This window comes from Xenopus laevis, chromosome 1L, assembly GCF_017654675.1.
Source record: "Xenopus laevis strain J_2021 chromosome 1L, Xenopus_laevis_v10.1, whole genome shotgun sequence".
Taxonomy (NCBI): Eukaryota; Metazoa; Chordata; class Amphibia; order Anura; family Pipidae; genus Xenopus; species Xenopus laevis.
The window spans coordinates 99152947-99169441 of record NC_054371.1 but is presented as its reverse complement, the minus strand read 5'-3'; positions in this window follow the sequence as shown (position 1 = coordinate 99169441).

The window sequence follows — 16495 nt, the reverse complement described above, 5'->3', positions numbered from 1 at the left end:
AGTTTTTTAAATATATTAATAGTAAAAAGATGCAGGTTGAGAGTGTTGCTTCATTAAATAATGGTACCAGCATGGTTGTAACAGATACAGAAAAGGCAAATGTGTTAAATCAGTTCTTTTCTTCAGTGTATACAATAGAGGAGTCTGGGTTCACAGGCTCACTTTATAACTGCACTAATGGTTCAGCTCAATCTAATCAGTGGCTGACTCAGGATATGATTCAAAAAGCTTTAATACAAATTAATGTAAACAAGGCTCCAGAGCCTGATGGCATACACCCCTGGGTTCTAAGACCAGCCCTTATTTCTGATTTTCTCAGATTCACTGTCATCTGGTATGGTGCCTATGGATTGGAGAAAACCGGATGTTATTCCAATATTTAAAAAGGGATTATGATCTCAGCCTGGCAATTATAGGCCAGTAAACTTGACATCTGTGGTGGGCAAATTATTTGAAGGCTTGTTAAGGGATCACATTTAAAATTTTGTCCTAATGAATGGCATTATGAGCAACAATCAGCATGGCTTTATGAAGGATAGGTCATGTCAGACGAATTTGATTGCATTTTATGATGTGGTAAGTAAGATTCTGAACAGAGTATTTAAAGGATTACAAATTAGGCTCTAATTGGCAAACATGATTACTTAGAAAACTTGAAAGAGTTAAAAAAGACTGAAAAAAAGACCATAGTTCAGAGGTGAATAATATCAGCCAACGAAAAAATTCCATCTAACGAAAAAATTGACACCTTTGAAACTGTGGTAATGGCTGATATCAGTAAACATCTAAAGAAAACTAATAAGAAATGTACAAAAAATATTTCAGTTGCTGAGTATAATGCATTGAAAAGTGAGGAAATACAGGGTTATGGGCGATAGCTCATAGTACAAGTTGATCCAGGGACTAGTCCGATTGCCATTTTGGAGTCAGGAAGGAATTTTTTCCCCCTCTGAGGCAAATTGGTGAGGCTTCAGATGGGTTTTTTTGCCTTCCTCTGGATCAACTGGCAGTTAGGCTGATATAAAAAAAAAAAAAAAAAAAAAGGTTTGAACTTGATGGGCGTGTGTCTTTTTTCAACCTTACTTACTATGTTACTATGAAGTAAAAGTAACAATTGCCATAAAAATGTAGCCTCACAGTGTAGCAGTTTTGTAATAGTTTTTTTTTTTTTGAAAATAGTCTTTATTCAATTTTCAAGAATATACAGAAAGCAAAAAATGCAGCAAGAAAAAATATTGACAGTTGGCAGTATGACAATTTCCAACAAAATGCAATAAAAACAAAGATGTACATTACAAAGTCAGCATATCGATTCAACATTGCCGTAATATAACGGTTGTCTTGAGGAACTTCCTGTGCCATGGAAGGAGGAAGGAAAACAAGGGACAGTAAAGGTATAAAAAAAAAGAAAAAGGCAAGGAAGAAAAAGAAAAGAAACAAGATAGTATCTCAACTCTTACAGCAAACTATCTCAGAGTAGTAACATCCATGGTGGTATTCATAATGCAGGCATGGTATATGTAAGGTGGTATTAAGGTTAAGGGCTGTTCTTTCTAGAAAGGACGTCAGGGCCAGTGTCATACAGTAAGTCCTCTATATCGGAGCCACGGGTCCCAGATCCCATGAAAAGTATCGATCTCATCACTAGCCATCATGGTACAATACAGATTTTTTTATTGGGTTTTTTTTTTTTTTTCTTTAAACAATGCCCCTGTCTGTGCTAGGCCATCCACACCAATGTGAGTAATCATGACCCTTAAAAAGAACCTTTTCCAAAAAAAAAAATAACCCCAACCATGACAGTTAAATTTTTCCATTCTTTACACCAGAATATTTGCCTGTCTCTGCACTTTAACCTTCTTAATGGATTTTGTTTTAAAATCCACTAAAATCACTAACATACCTATGTATCACAAGCAACTCAACTGCAGCTCACTACTTCCTTGTCTAGGGGCACATTTACTTAGCTCGAGTGAAGGATTAGAAGGAAAAATACTTTGAATTCCGAAGTATTTTTGTTGGCTACTTTGACCATCGAATTGGCTACTTTGACCTTCGATTACGACTTCAAATCGAACGATTTGAACTAAAAATTGTTCGACTATTGCTGAAGTACTGTCTCTTTAAAAAAAACTTTTGACCACCTACTTCGCCACCTAAAACCTACCGAGCACCAATGTTAGCCTATGGGGAAGATCCCCATAGGCTTTCTAGGCAATTTGTGATCGAAGGAAAATCGTTAGATCGATGGATTAAAATCCTTCGAATCGTTCGATTCTAACGATTTTTCGTTCGATTGAACGAATTGCGGTAAGTCCTTCGACTTCGATATTCGAAGTCGAAGGATTTAACTTCGATGGTCGAATATCGAGGGTTAATTAACTCTTGATATTTGACCCATAGTAAATGTGGCCCTTAGTGTGAAACTCAGAGCTCTCCTATTCTCTCTGACTGTGAAGAGCTCAAAGAGGTGTGTACTGCGCACTCACTGCCTCTACTCAAATAGGAATCAATCAAGCATTGTTTGATGATGAAAATATTTATTTTAACACTGTTTTTAACCTTTTCATTAAGTTACATTTTTGGAAAAAAAAGATTGTGACAAATCCAAAATAGGTAAATATATTTTTCTACTCCAAGCTACCAAGTTGCAATGCTTTCCTAAATTTATCGGTTTGTATAAAATTGAGTTTCTTAATTTTTTCAAAAAAATGACCTCAAAGCTTCCAGTTTACAGCATCTCATCTCATACAGGTCATCAGGTAACCAGATAAAACAACCTACATACGAATGCTAGAGGTCTATACTTCTATTGAAGTATGTGGCATGTAGAGGCCCAGTGGTGTAACTAGATGTTGCTGGGCCCCACATCAAATTAATTTTAGGGCCCCCAACATATCCAGTGTTTGTCCTGTTTTACCAATATATGTTCAAATTGCTCATCAATGAGAGCCTCATGGGGCCCCCTGTACCTCCTGGGCGCAGCCGCAGGGTATGCTTCCTCTGTAGTTACGCCCCTGTAGAGGCCCCAAAATAAAAATATCCCATGTAATCAATACTGTTATTTCACCTACTACAAAATGTACTGCATTTTATGTCTGGTACAGCAACAGAAAAATAAATTCACCCCAGAAAGCCGTATGTTCAATCAAATCTATAATGGGTATCTATGCATTTCTTCTCCAACGTAACAAACTGCAAGACACCAAGAAAATGGCTAATGGATTTTATGGAAGATGATGTGACAATAAAAGAGCTGTTTGACATCCAGTGGGATATTCACTGGATTGTATGTGCAGTTTTGGTAAATTTTAAAAGATAAAGACAGGGAGGGGAACCCAACAAAATTGAAGACCTGTAACCTTCTTGCCAAAGTATTTGCAAGTACAGGTATGGGATCCATTATCTGGAAACCCATTATCCAGAAAGCTCTGAATTACGGAATGGCCATCTCCCATCCCTATTTTATCCAAATAATCCATATTTTTAAAATTGATTTTCTTTTTCTCTATAATAACAATAATACGAATAATAAAACAGTACCTTTTACTTGATCCAAACTAAGATATAATTAATTCTTATTGGAAGCAAAACCAGCCTCTTGGGTTTATTTAATGTGCACATGATTTTCTAGTAGACTTAAGGGAGGAAGAGCTAAATTACGGAAAGATCCATTACCCGGAAAACCCCAGGTCCCAAGCATTTTGAATAAAAGGTCCCATACCTGTACAAGGATGTTTTTGTAAAGGTCATCCATACCAAGGAGGCCTTTGGCATTTCTAGTACACAATCCACCAAATTATTAATCTAAGGAGACAACAAGGCGCATATACAGTACAAGCACAAGTGCAAAGAAAATATCACAAGAAAGTTGCCTTGTTTTTTACACAGACTTCAGCAGTTCTTCTCCTTAATTCCAGCATAATTATGGATGTGAGGGGGAGAGGGAATTGATGGCAATCTTAAGCTTTAAAAAGTCTTCAATACGTTTTCACTTTATTACACATAATTTAATTTATGGATTTATGATTTCTTTGTAAGTGTGGATTACTTGGGTTGTTACCAACATCTGGTGTAAATTGGCATGTCAATAGCCCCATTAGAAATATATTTACTGAGAAAAACATTGACAGGTTCAATACTTATTTTCCCTGCTGAAAAAACTGAGTTGATGACCCTCATGCGAGTCAGCATGAATGCACAACTGATGAGACTGCAGCTATCCATCAACATGCATGCACAACTAAATCAGAAACGAAATGAAGTAATCCCACACAGTGCACACAGCTGGAGCCACTAGTATTTGCACAGGGGTATGTCACGAGAAAGTATAAAAGATACTTGTATTAGACACTACAACTCTTTGGGGCAGATTTATTAAGGGTCAAATTTCGAAGTGTAAAAAACTTCGAAATTCGACCATCATATTGCATTACTTTGATATTCGAAGTTGAAGTTGAATGTTTTTTTTATCGAATTTGACCATATTCAGTCGAAGTAAAATCGTTCGATCGTACGATGAAATCCTTCGAATCGAACAATTCGAACGATTTAATTGATCAATCGAACGATTTTACTTTGACTTCTAAAAACATAGCCAAATGTTGGCTATGGGTTCTAGGAGGTCGCCATGGGCTTACATAGCAATTCGGCAGGTTTAAGGTGGCGAAGTGTTGATGACAAACCTTTTTAAAGAGACAGTACTTCGATTTTCGAAGTCGAACTTTTTTTACTTCAAAACGAAGTCGAAGTTGAATTTAGGCCTATTCGATGGTCGAAGTCCCCAAAAATGAGTTCGAAAGTCAAAGCTTTTAAATTTGAAAATTCACATCGACCATTAGTAAATGTGCCCCTTTATGTCTTGCACCACTAGGCACCTTTTCTCCATTGGCCCTTTAACCTTTAACAAGCAGGCCCCTCAAATCCTATTCTATATGGAAAAGCAATTGCAGAAACTTCAGGGGTTAGGCAGAACTGCATGTTTATTGAATGTCACAAGTACACTGAATTAAGAGCAGTATTATATTTAATATGAAAAATATCCTCGCTACTACTTTTTCATCTTTAATTGCAGGAACATTTAAGCATTACTAGCAATAGCAGTGCAAAATTGGCATTCATAGATGCACAAAGGACATGTAAGACTAATAAATAAGCAAAATCCATAATTGCCCAACAGGCACTAACTTTGTTAGTTGTGTTTAAAATGGATATGTTTAATTCTATCCATGCATACTAGAGATGTGCAGGTTAACCTGAAACACATGGTTACCCATGGGTTGACCTTAAGTTGGGGCAGGTTCGTGTTGAAATTTGGCCAGTCGTTGTGGGCAAGGGTTGGGTGCGGGTTATAGTGGGGAAGTATACTCTTACACTGCTCCATAAGAGGCATACATAGAAGCAGTGTAAAGAGCAAGATGATGCGAATAGTCAGGTGCAGTCCAAACATTAGCAACATTTTGTGGGTTATCTGTGGGTGTGGATTAAGGTTTTATGGGTTAGGGTCGGGTGTGGGTTGAGTTTTTCCAGACCCACACATCACTAGGGATGGGCGAATTTGACCCGTTTCGTTTCACCAAAAATTCGCCATCTGCGAAATGTTGTCGACGCCCATTTAAGTCTATAATGGACGTCAAAAATTTTTTGTCACACAGCAAATTTTTTTAGACTCACGTCTTTTTATTTTGACGCACAGCGCCATATAAGTCTATGGGCGTCATTTTTTCAGCGAAAAAAGTCGAAAAAATTCGCCCATCCCTACACATCATTAATGCATGCATTGTTGTCGCCTAGTGACTCAAGTCATATTACAAGGTGTTTATTTCCTTGTCTGTAAACCGTACTATTCCCCTTCCTTATGTGTAATGTCATTTCCTGCTATCCTTTTCCTGTTTCTGCTTTCCATGAGTAAAAAGCTGCTCCCAGAGGTTACCTGTATTCCCTTTGACCTCTAACACTCGCCTATCTACCCTGAATAAGAAACCTTTGTTAATGCTAATTGTTTTGGTGAGTTCAGCTATCTGGCAAGACTGCCCACAGTTAGGGTTGCCACTTTTTCTCCACTTGATACCAGCCTTAATTTTTGTGGTTAGTGGTGACATTGCTAGGAGGCAGGGTGATGACATCATCACATCGCAGAGGCCATCTCTATTTACATCACAGAATAAAAAAAGCCCTTCCTCCAAGAGGTCAATCAACCTAGCCTATGGATCCATGTTGCACTTAGGGGGTTATTTATCTCAAATTTATCTCGATATTTTCTGCTACAAACTCCGATCAAATCTGCTTAGGTTTTTTTTCACTTATTTATTACTACATTTTCCCGAAAATTTGCATTGCATGGAATTTTCAAGTTTTTTTGGATTTTCACCCGAAAACTTCAGTGTATTGCACGAAACTCAGCGCACATCAAAAAATCATTGGAACTTCTCCCATTGATTTATATGCAATCTCTAATAAATTCTGAAAAAATTGTGATTTTTTTAAAAGTCTGATTTTATAAAAGAAAATATCACAAATTGTATGTGATTTTTGCATTCAGAGTTTAGTAAATAATCCCCTTAGAGTTAACTTAAGTAACCCTTGTAGTTTCTCTCTTGCTACAAAGGCTTACCAACCTTTCCTGAAACAATCTACTGTATCTGCCAGTTAAACTGCTTGAGGTGATTACAAAAATTCACACCTCTTACTATAAAAAATAAATAAACTTGACTTTTAAAAATTAGCAGTTTTCTTCAGACAGGATTCCTAAGAATCTACTGCACAAAAAAGTTAACAAGTTTCAAACATAATACTCTTACACTCTCAAAGTGTATGCAGTAGGGTGGCTGCTTCCATCTCACACCTTGTGCACATTGGGGATGGAAGACCCTTCATCATAAACAATCTCTGCACTGTATAGTATGATCTGTGTATTAAATACAGCTGCAACAGGCTGTGCCGGGGGACATGGATACAATGCGTGGTGTGGTCAATATCCACTTCCACTCTTCATCAGTAATAGCCCCTAGGTCGGACTCCCATCTCTAGCTGGGATATTCACGGCATTGTGTATCTGCTTGTGCATACGCTAATAAAGTTTAGATAGCTTGCCCCTCTGACTAGATTCAAGTAAGGTATCCATTATTGGTGAGTTTGACATTACAATGCTTTCACTACTGGATTGAGATGCTAGGATAGAACTCAGTCTATGGTGCATTAGCCATTGCGAAAGGGGGAGATTCCTAGTAACATGGAGCACCTGGAGGGACCTGACCCAGCCATCTTCCCATATATCCTCTAGAGAAGTGAGGCCCAACTTTAACCACACCTGGGGCAGATTGAAGGGGACCTGGCCCGGGAATTCCCGATTTCCCCATAGGGGAGTCTGCGGAAAGAACTGCTGCATGTGCTAAATGCAGGATTTTCCTCTGCAGCATGGTTATTGGAGAGGTTAGGCCTCTGGGTTTTATTTAACAAAAGGGCACACCACGGGTACTCTGGGTAGCCCGTTACCGATGCTCACAGGCTGTGGAGAGGTGGTGAAATCTCCTGGTGTATCATAGGCGAGATATGGGTAAGCTGGGCAGCCAGGAAATATAAATAAAGGTCGGGGAAGGCCATTCCTCCCTGGTCCCTTGCTTTCATTAGGGCTGTTAGGCGAAGTCTAGCCCTCGATTCACCCCAAAAAAATGTATTTAATAGCGTGTTGATTTTTGTAAATTGAGCCTTAGGAATATAGACTGGGGAGTGCCAGAGGGTATAAAAGAGCTTAGGAAGGATAAACTTTTTAATCAGGTGGATTTTGCCTTTGGGGCCCAATGGGAGCGTGTTCCATGCTCTGCATTTGTCTTGTACCCATTTTATCAACGGGTCCACATTACGCTCTCTGTAGTGAGCGAGGGGGAGAGTAACTTTTACCCCTAGGTACTTGAATTCTGTAGTGGTTTGAAGGGGGCAACTCAGTGGGGACCCTTCTTGCCCTTGACCATCAACCAGTAAGAGCGTAGATTTGGAACTGCTGATGATAAGGCCTGACATCCCCCCAAAGCCACAAGGGCATCTATGGAGGGGCCCGTATCACCCAGGTATACTAAAGCATCATCAGCATAGAGCTGGATTTTGTTGTCTGCCCCAGTACCTCCGAAACCTTTGATAAGTGGGTGAAGCCTAATTGCCTGGGCAAATGGCTCTATAGCCAGAGCAAACAGCAGGGGAGATAAGGGGCAGCCCTGCCGGGTGCCCCTGGCCAAGGAGAACCCCGGGGTGCAAATGGAGTTAATGCGGAGAGTAGCCTGGGGAGCCTTGTACAGGAGTTGCACCAATACATTTTTGGGCCTAGACCAAAGCCTGTCAGCACCTGCCACAACTATGGCCACTCAACAGTATCAAAGGCTTTGGCTATGTCCAACGCCGCTATGGCTCTTTCCCCTGTACTGTTAAATGACTCCTCTAGGGTAAGGTATAGTCTCCTAGTGTTCATGGTGGGGGGTTTTCCCTGGAATGAATCCCACCTGATCGGGATGAACTATTTTGGTTATCACCTTGCCTAATCTCCTAGCGAAAACTTTGGCATAAATTTGAACATCGGTGGTTAAGAGCGATATGGGCCTGAAAGATTTGCACAATTGGAGGTCTTTGCCTGGCTTGGGTAGAAGGATTATAGCTGTTCATATAGCGATTCAGGAAAGTGTCCTTGCTGAAATGCTTCATTAAATAACTTCAAAAGTAAAGGGGTTAGGGTTCTGCCGTGCCTCTTATATAGCTCGATTGGAATGCCATCCGAGCCAGCAGCTTTGCCCAAGGAGAAGGAATCAATTGCCTCTTGTATCTCAGTGCCTGTGAAATCCCCCTCTAGATAATCACTAAACTCCTGCGGTAGCCTTGGAAGCCCAAGGGGGGTTAAGAGTGCACTTATTTCATCTGCGGTGGCCTGCAGTTTTGAGGCATACAGGTCACGGTAAAAGCATACCAGTATTTCTTTCACTTTGTCCGGGTCTGTTTGAAGGCTGCCCCTATGGTCCTTCAATGCTGGTATGGACGGAGGGGAAGTATGGGCTTTAGCTAGGTGAGCTAGTAACCTGCCCGACTTTTCACCATGTTCGTAGATATTAATCTTGGAGAAGTATTAGGAAGTACTGGGGTGACATCTGTGACTGGCTGTCAAGGGCTGTCCCGGGATGGAGTAGTTGCACTTAGGAAATGTTCTCAAATGGAGGGCACTCTAATATAGCATACATACAATATTATTAACTTATGGGTGCAAATAAAGCCCAAAGAAAGCCCCCATACAAGGCCAAACACAGAATTATGTTAGCAAAAAGGGCCAGCACTCCAAATAAGTAGATAGACCAAGTGGTATTTGAATAGTCATATTTATATATTTAAAAAGAAATACATGCATAAGACAGGGCCAAAACATGCCAAAAAATATCACAGAAATTCAAATGTACATACCACTCAAAATATGATAAAGAAAGCAGATACACCTGCCCGAAGCCGAAACGTCGGGGGATTCTCCTCTCAGGGCAGGTGTATCTGCTTTCTTTATCATATTGCTGTTTGACCATATTTTGAGTGGTATGTACATTTGAATTTCTGTAATATTTTTTGGCATGTTTTGGCCCTGTCTTATGCATGTATTCCTTTTTAAATATATAAATATATGACTATTCAAATACCACTTGGTCTATCTACTTATTTGGAGTGCTGGCCCTTTTTGCTAACTTAATGGAGTAGTTGCACTGCCAGGTCATGTCTCTTGGCATTGGACTTAAACACCACCCTGGACTTCCCTAAGAAAACTTTCATCACCAAGGCACTATTTCAAGCCAGGAGGGTCCTTACTCTGCACTAGAAGGACATTACCCCTCCTACTATACAAGAATGGCACAGAGCAATGTCTGACCTTGCCACAATGGAACATGCAATAAGGTCCAAAAATGGGCAACTGGAAAAGTTTACACAAACCTCGCAGTGCTGGATTGGAATGTTAATTTAAATATATAATACACCACAAGGGGCACAAGAAACATGGATATGGCTCGGGCTTGTTGGGGTAGGGTGGTATCCTGGGGGGCACTCCTACTGCTATTGTGGAGCAAACTGTCTGCTTACCCAGTGATGTTGTTGTAATTAAGTATACCACTGAAATGTAACACAATACTTTATATCAGAGCTGTCCAACTGGCGGCCCGTTGTGTGGCCCTCCATATCAAAGTCTGCCTGCTGTGTCTGTTTACCTTGTGTAAACTTTAAAAATTATCACTACAGAGTTTAACTGTACCCTACATTGTTTAAACCTCAAATTCAGACTAATCCCCTGTATTGTTCACACCTGTGATCCTCCTGCATTGTTCACACTTGTGACACCTCTATTGTTTATATCCTAAAACCCTGTACTGTTAACACCTGAGACCCAGACTGAAACTACCCACATTGTTCACCTGTTCACACCTTATTCAAAATGCTAATGGGGCACCAGCACGGTGTCACTGTATGTAGTACATTTTAGAGTGGTCCTGATTTTCCTGTCTCCTGCTCTGTTCTGCCTTCCCTATGCTCCGTGTGTGTGTCATACTCTGCCTGACCTATGATCCCTATGGAACATAAGCCTGGTATTTGTTCTGGGGTTTTGTTAGCATTTGAAAATTATTGTTAGGGGCCACTAAGATGTTTAATCATATGCTGGGGTACTGTATTATACACAGGGGAGGAGGAGGCATATGGATTTAAGGGTATATCTTAATATGACAACTTTTTTCACATATGAGTGGCATCCCTGCTGGTGCCGGGCCAAGGTAGTTCGGCACCCTAGGCAAGAGCTTCAATCAGTCCTGCATTACCATTTCCCTCCTTACCGTGATGGTTTTTAAATAAAGAAAGCAAGAAAATGTACAATACTTTTTCATTTATATTACTGCCCCCTGTACCTGTACCAGCAAGTTCAGCAGCCATCCATCATACAGCCCTCCAGCAGCCATCATATTGCCCCCAATCTTTACCTGTGCCAGCAGCAGCCAAAAATAAATCTGATCACATCATATTGCCCCCAAGTATTTATGTACCTGTGCCAGCGCCCAGCAGCAACAGCAAACATATGGCCCGGGCCCAAATCTGTACCTGGCTGTGCCAGCAGGAAGCTTCACACTTTCACAGTAATAGAAAGAATGTCTTCAGTTCAGTACAACTGTGCAAGGCTGAGAGCAGCAAGCGCGAGCCACACCAAGCAGGCCGCCAGCTCTCTGCCTCTCTCTGCCACCCAACCACATCAGTGATGTCATTGACGCAAATACACACGTCCCGCTGCACTGCCGCACCACACAGAAGGAGCTATTACTTGCTGGCAAGAGAGAGAAGGTGAAGGAGGGGGATTCCACCCGAATGAGTGACCATCATTACTAAAACAAATTATTAAATAAACGCTTGAAAATAATGAACAAAAAAAAACCCATTAAAAGTGCGCCCCTCAATGATGGCGTCCTAGACAGCCGTTTACTCTGCCTACCCCTAGTTCCGGCCTTAATCCCTGCAGAGAGCACCAACCATCTGTTTTTTTGGTGTGCTATTAATGTGGACATGGTCTTGCGGTAACATGGGTGTGGGTGTGGTCTAAAAACAGGGAGTGGCTAACACTGGCTTCCATTATCGGCCTTCCACCATCTAGATTAGAAAAATTCCGGCCCTCGGTACCATAGAAGTTGGACAGTACTGCCTTATATACATGTGTCATTTGTGCAACTGCTTTATTAAATAAAACACTCTTGAGTAAAAAAAACAAGTTTCAACCATGTCATAAGCGATACTAATGTGACATTTAGAAGATTCAGGCAGTACAATGTGGACCACAGTGCACAATGGATCAGTGGATACCTCACAATCATGCTGCCGTCTACATGCAAATACGTCTGAATTCACAGAAACTAGGTGTGCAGAGATATTTAAAGTGATACTGACACTAAAAATATTATTTTGAAAATAGTAATCTACATTCAAAGTTACCTATAGGTCATGTTGATCATTTTTCGCTGATAGCTCTGCTTTTGTAAGTAATTGTTATTTGAAGTTCCCAAACCTGACTGTTTTGCCAACCTGTCTGTCCCTTCTTTACCCTTTCGGTTAGAGTTTCTAATGCTAATGGACTACTGCTGCACAAATATGGCAGCCCCCTCATAGAGGAACATGGGGGTAAGAAAGGTAATGTAAAAGCATCAGGCAAATAATTTTATAGCAAAATTATAAATAGCATTCACAGACAATGTTATGATAGACAATAAAAAAAGTTATTTTCTGATGTCAGTATCTCAAAATAGAATATAAAAGGGAAAAACAGCATATGATAAACAAAATAACATACTTAGTAGAGAGCATGTTACACAAAAATGTAAGTCTTATATTTTTGCATAAATTCCTTACCTGTAAACAAGTCCATTATTTAAAAGAGACACAGGATATCTTGCTGCTATTAATTTTAATTTGCTGGAAAGGTCCATCTGGAAAAGAACACATTAATTTTCATGGCATATTTGGTGTCTTATGAATTCTGTCATTGGACTGTGCTGTGCTCTGGAGAAACAGAACAATTTTTCTAAAGCTCACATACTGTGACACAATACTCAAGTGAGTTACACTGCAAAACAGTTTGCAGCAACATACTGTATACTACAATCACGTAAGATCATTTACAAGACACTGTACTGAGGGCAGAGGATCAGCTAAACATTGGGTCATGTATCAAAAACGCTGGCAAATGGTGTTATATTAAATAAGCTGTAATGCCAAATGATTGCTTATAAATATTATATATTATTATGTGTGTTCACAATATACAGTCATGAAAGGTTATTGCAAAAAACAAATGTGAGTTACAATTAGAAATGTATCTGCAACTGCAATTGTTCTCTGCTTGTTGGAGAGTCTGTTGGGGACTGTCAGGTATACTAGTGGTTTCTGGTGACACAGGTCAGAACCCTCTATAGAGTGTCTGCTGTCATTTTCTGCATCTCCATAATGTACATAAGGTTGTACAAAGTAGACGTACCTTATTTCGCTAGTTTACAGATAACAGACAGGGGCCATGTTTTATTTTTTGTCGCCAACTTTCACATGGGCGTAAAAGTGGCCATACATGGTCAGATCTGCTCATTTGGAGAGGTTGCAAAATGAATTGATCGTGTCCCTATATGCCAACTTGAGTGGGAAATATCCATTGATCAGTTCATGGGGACTAGGACCCAACTGTCTGATCACTATGACAGGGATTCAGGCGGTCAGTGCAAGGACCGCATCAACAAACCAATGTAGTTTTCAATCCTACGGGGTTTTTAAACCTGGTCAGATATCAGTCAGGGAAGCCCATCGGAGGGCCCCATACACTGGCTAATAAACTGGTGACTTGTATATCTTTTCATTTGTGCTCTATCCTATTTATCTGCCAGTATTTCAATTAGGCCACTTGCTGGTTGCTAGGGTAAATATGTATATCTTTTCATTTGTGCTCTATCCTATTTATCTGCCAGTATTTCAATTAGGCCACTTGCTGGTTGCTAGGGTAAATATGACCATAGAAACCAGATTGCTTTTTAAATTCCAAACGGGACAGCTGCTAGAGCTCATGGCTTTGTCAAGGCTCTGAGCTGCTCTTTGTCTCATTTATATTAAGCCCCACATCCTGCCCACAGCATAATACCTAGGGCTGCCATCAGAAATCACGGGGCCCCATACAAAGATAATATCAGGACTCCAAACTCCCTGCAGTCTAGTGGTTAAAAATCAAAACAGGGTCCCTAACTTAACTGGACTTAACTAACTTAACCCCCCCCCCTGCTGTCAGTGAGCTGCAGAGTGCATAAGGTTGGATGCCTGCATGTTTTTAACCTACACAGCTTTCTGAACACTGGTGGGTTATTGGGTCTTAAGGGGGCCTGGCCATGCAGCAAGTAACTTGAATTAAGCAGGTCACCCTGTTGTCAGGTAGAAATGCCCCACAGGTATGTATTTTTTCAGGCCACTCTATTGATATACCTCTATCATTCGTTAGTATGTGTTTTGTTAGAAAAGTGTCTTTTTCTCATAGACCTGCTATTTCTAGACTTTAATTTTTAAGATATTTTTATACCTTATTGCACAGCGCTGTAAAATAAATGTCACGTAAAATCACATGAATTACATACATAGAACATACAGCGTTACATACACAACGACCAGAATTGGTACAAAAGTTAAGGAAGGCCCTGTGCAAAACAGCTTACAATCTAAAAGGAGTAAGGAATGAGACACAAGGTGTTGGAATGGCCAAAATCAGAAATAAGCAAGGTAAGAGATGTAGCATATGGTATTGCATTTGGTAGCTAAACAGAGTGAGGGTATGCTTCTCTACATAAGTACTTTTTAAGAGATCTGGAAGCAAAACAGTTAGGAGAAAGTTGGGCAGACTGTGGGATAGAATACCAGAGGAGGGTTGCAGCCCTTACAAAGTCTTGAATCTAGACGTGATATGATGAGAGCGTGAATAAGAATTTTGGTGGCATTTTGGGTGATAAATGATTGTATTTTGGATATGTTCCTTAGGTGAAAGTAACATGATTTTATAAGCGACTGTATATGAGGGGGTCGAGGTGAGAGTGGAATTGTTCTTCTTAGATGTTACAGGTGTTAGTTGGGGAAAGAGTTCCGTTTCAGAGAGGTTTAATTTAAGGTAGCATTGTGACATCCAAGTAGAGATAGTGGACAGTCAGAGGAGACCCGAGTTAAGAGCTCTGGTGTAAAGGCTTACCCTGGTGGTCTAGTGGGGGGATGGCAGGGACACCTGCCGCCCCCTCGGTGGGGATGCCTGCCGCGTCTTCTTCCTCCTGCGCCAGTTCATTAAGGGCGCACGCGGCGCGCCTCTTCTGCTTTATATGCGCATGCGTGCTGGCGTGATGAAGTCAGCGCGCAAAGGCGCGAAAATTCAAATATTTAAAGGGCCATTCCACTGGTTTTCATTGCCCGTTATAGGTTTGTTCCTGGTACCTTTAGCTTTTGCTATTCTGATCCTGAGCTTGATTCTGACAACCTGTTGTGACCCCTGCCTGTTCCTGACGATTCTGACCTCTGTATTCTGAACCATTGCCTGCATTTTGACTACCTCTTCTGCTTTATCCCTCTGATTGATCTCCCAGTTTTGACCCTTGCCTGCCTGACCTTGCTTTGAACGCTGCCTGCCCAGACCCAGCCTGATTTGTTTATGCTCACTTTCTGCCTGCCTCGACCCGGCCAGTTCCAACTACGATTCCGCTTAACACCTTGTACAAAGACCTTCTGCCCAAAGACTTTGCTAACAGTAGTGCCCCTTTGCTTATCCAGAACCTCTAGCCTTGCACCTCTCGATTAAGTCCTGGTGGCATCCAAGTAGCTGAGGGCTCCTCCCAAGGCCAACGGCGGTAAAACTACAGATGAAGCACGAGCCGAGACCAGGGTGCTTGCCATTTGTTCTGTTGTTGGGTGCCGACCGTGACATCTGGGTTGAGATCAGGAGAGAAGAGATAGATCTGAGTGTCGTCAGCTTAGAGGTGGTATTGGAAACCATATGAGTTGAAAGTTTGCAGTGGGAGGAAGTATAGAGAGAAAATAATTAGGGGCCCAGGACAGAGCATATTGTAATCAGAGAGGGGTAACGGCGATTTAGTAAAATTGATAATTCAACAGAATCTGCTAAATATAAGATTCAGAGAGTTAGGCTCTTAGCACAACTAGCCAAGCCAAGGAAAATGCGAAAGCACATTCCGCTGCCATCAATCAAAATATAAAACAGCCAACCACAGAGCCCATAGAGATTCAAAACCTGAATATAATTCTGAATTGTATGTACTCCCCCCCTTTTTCTTTTCTGTACCCTTACTCCTTTTTTTTTCTCTACTTATTTGAAAACTTAATAAAAGTTTAATTGTAAAAAAAAAAAAAAAGAATGTTAACGGGTATATTAAAGTCATCTAATATGATGGATGAGGCAATGAAAGAAAATGAGGAAGTATCTACAGCTGCAAAAAAAAAATCTGCATGAATGTTAGCTGTGAGCTACTAATATCATTCATTTATCCCTAGTGCTTCTGCCCCCTTGGAGGAAACCCAGCAAAAAGATGGATAAAATGGAGAGTGAAAGGCATTGTAAAGCGTGTCACAAGCCAGCTATGAAGGATAAGAGGATTTGTGGAGATTGTTTCGCTGAGTTACCTGAATACTGAATACCTCTGCTCCTGTTGAGATTTCTCAAGATTTAGCGATACTTTCCACTTCTGCTGCTTTACCACACCAACAATCCTTAATGCTGTGGATTAAGAATGCTGTTGCTCTAACTCTCAAAGAGACAGGACTTACTATATCGGGAACTGCAGGGACCAAGGAATCTTCCTTACAGTTGATGATGATACTTTCTCATCTGAGGACGAGGAAAATGAAGAGGAAATTTCTGTTTTTGGCCTTTAGGTCCCCTGATCAAGGCTATTAGGCATACTTTAAATCTAGAAGAAGATGATCAGCC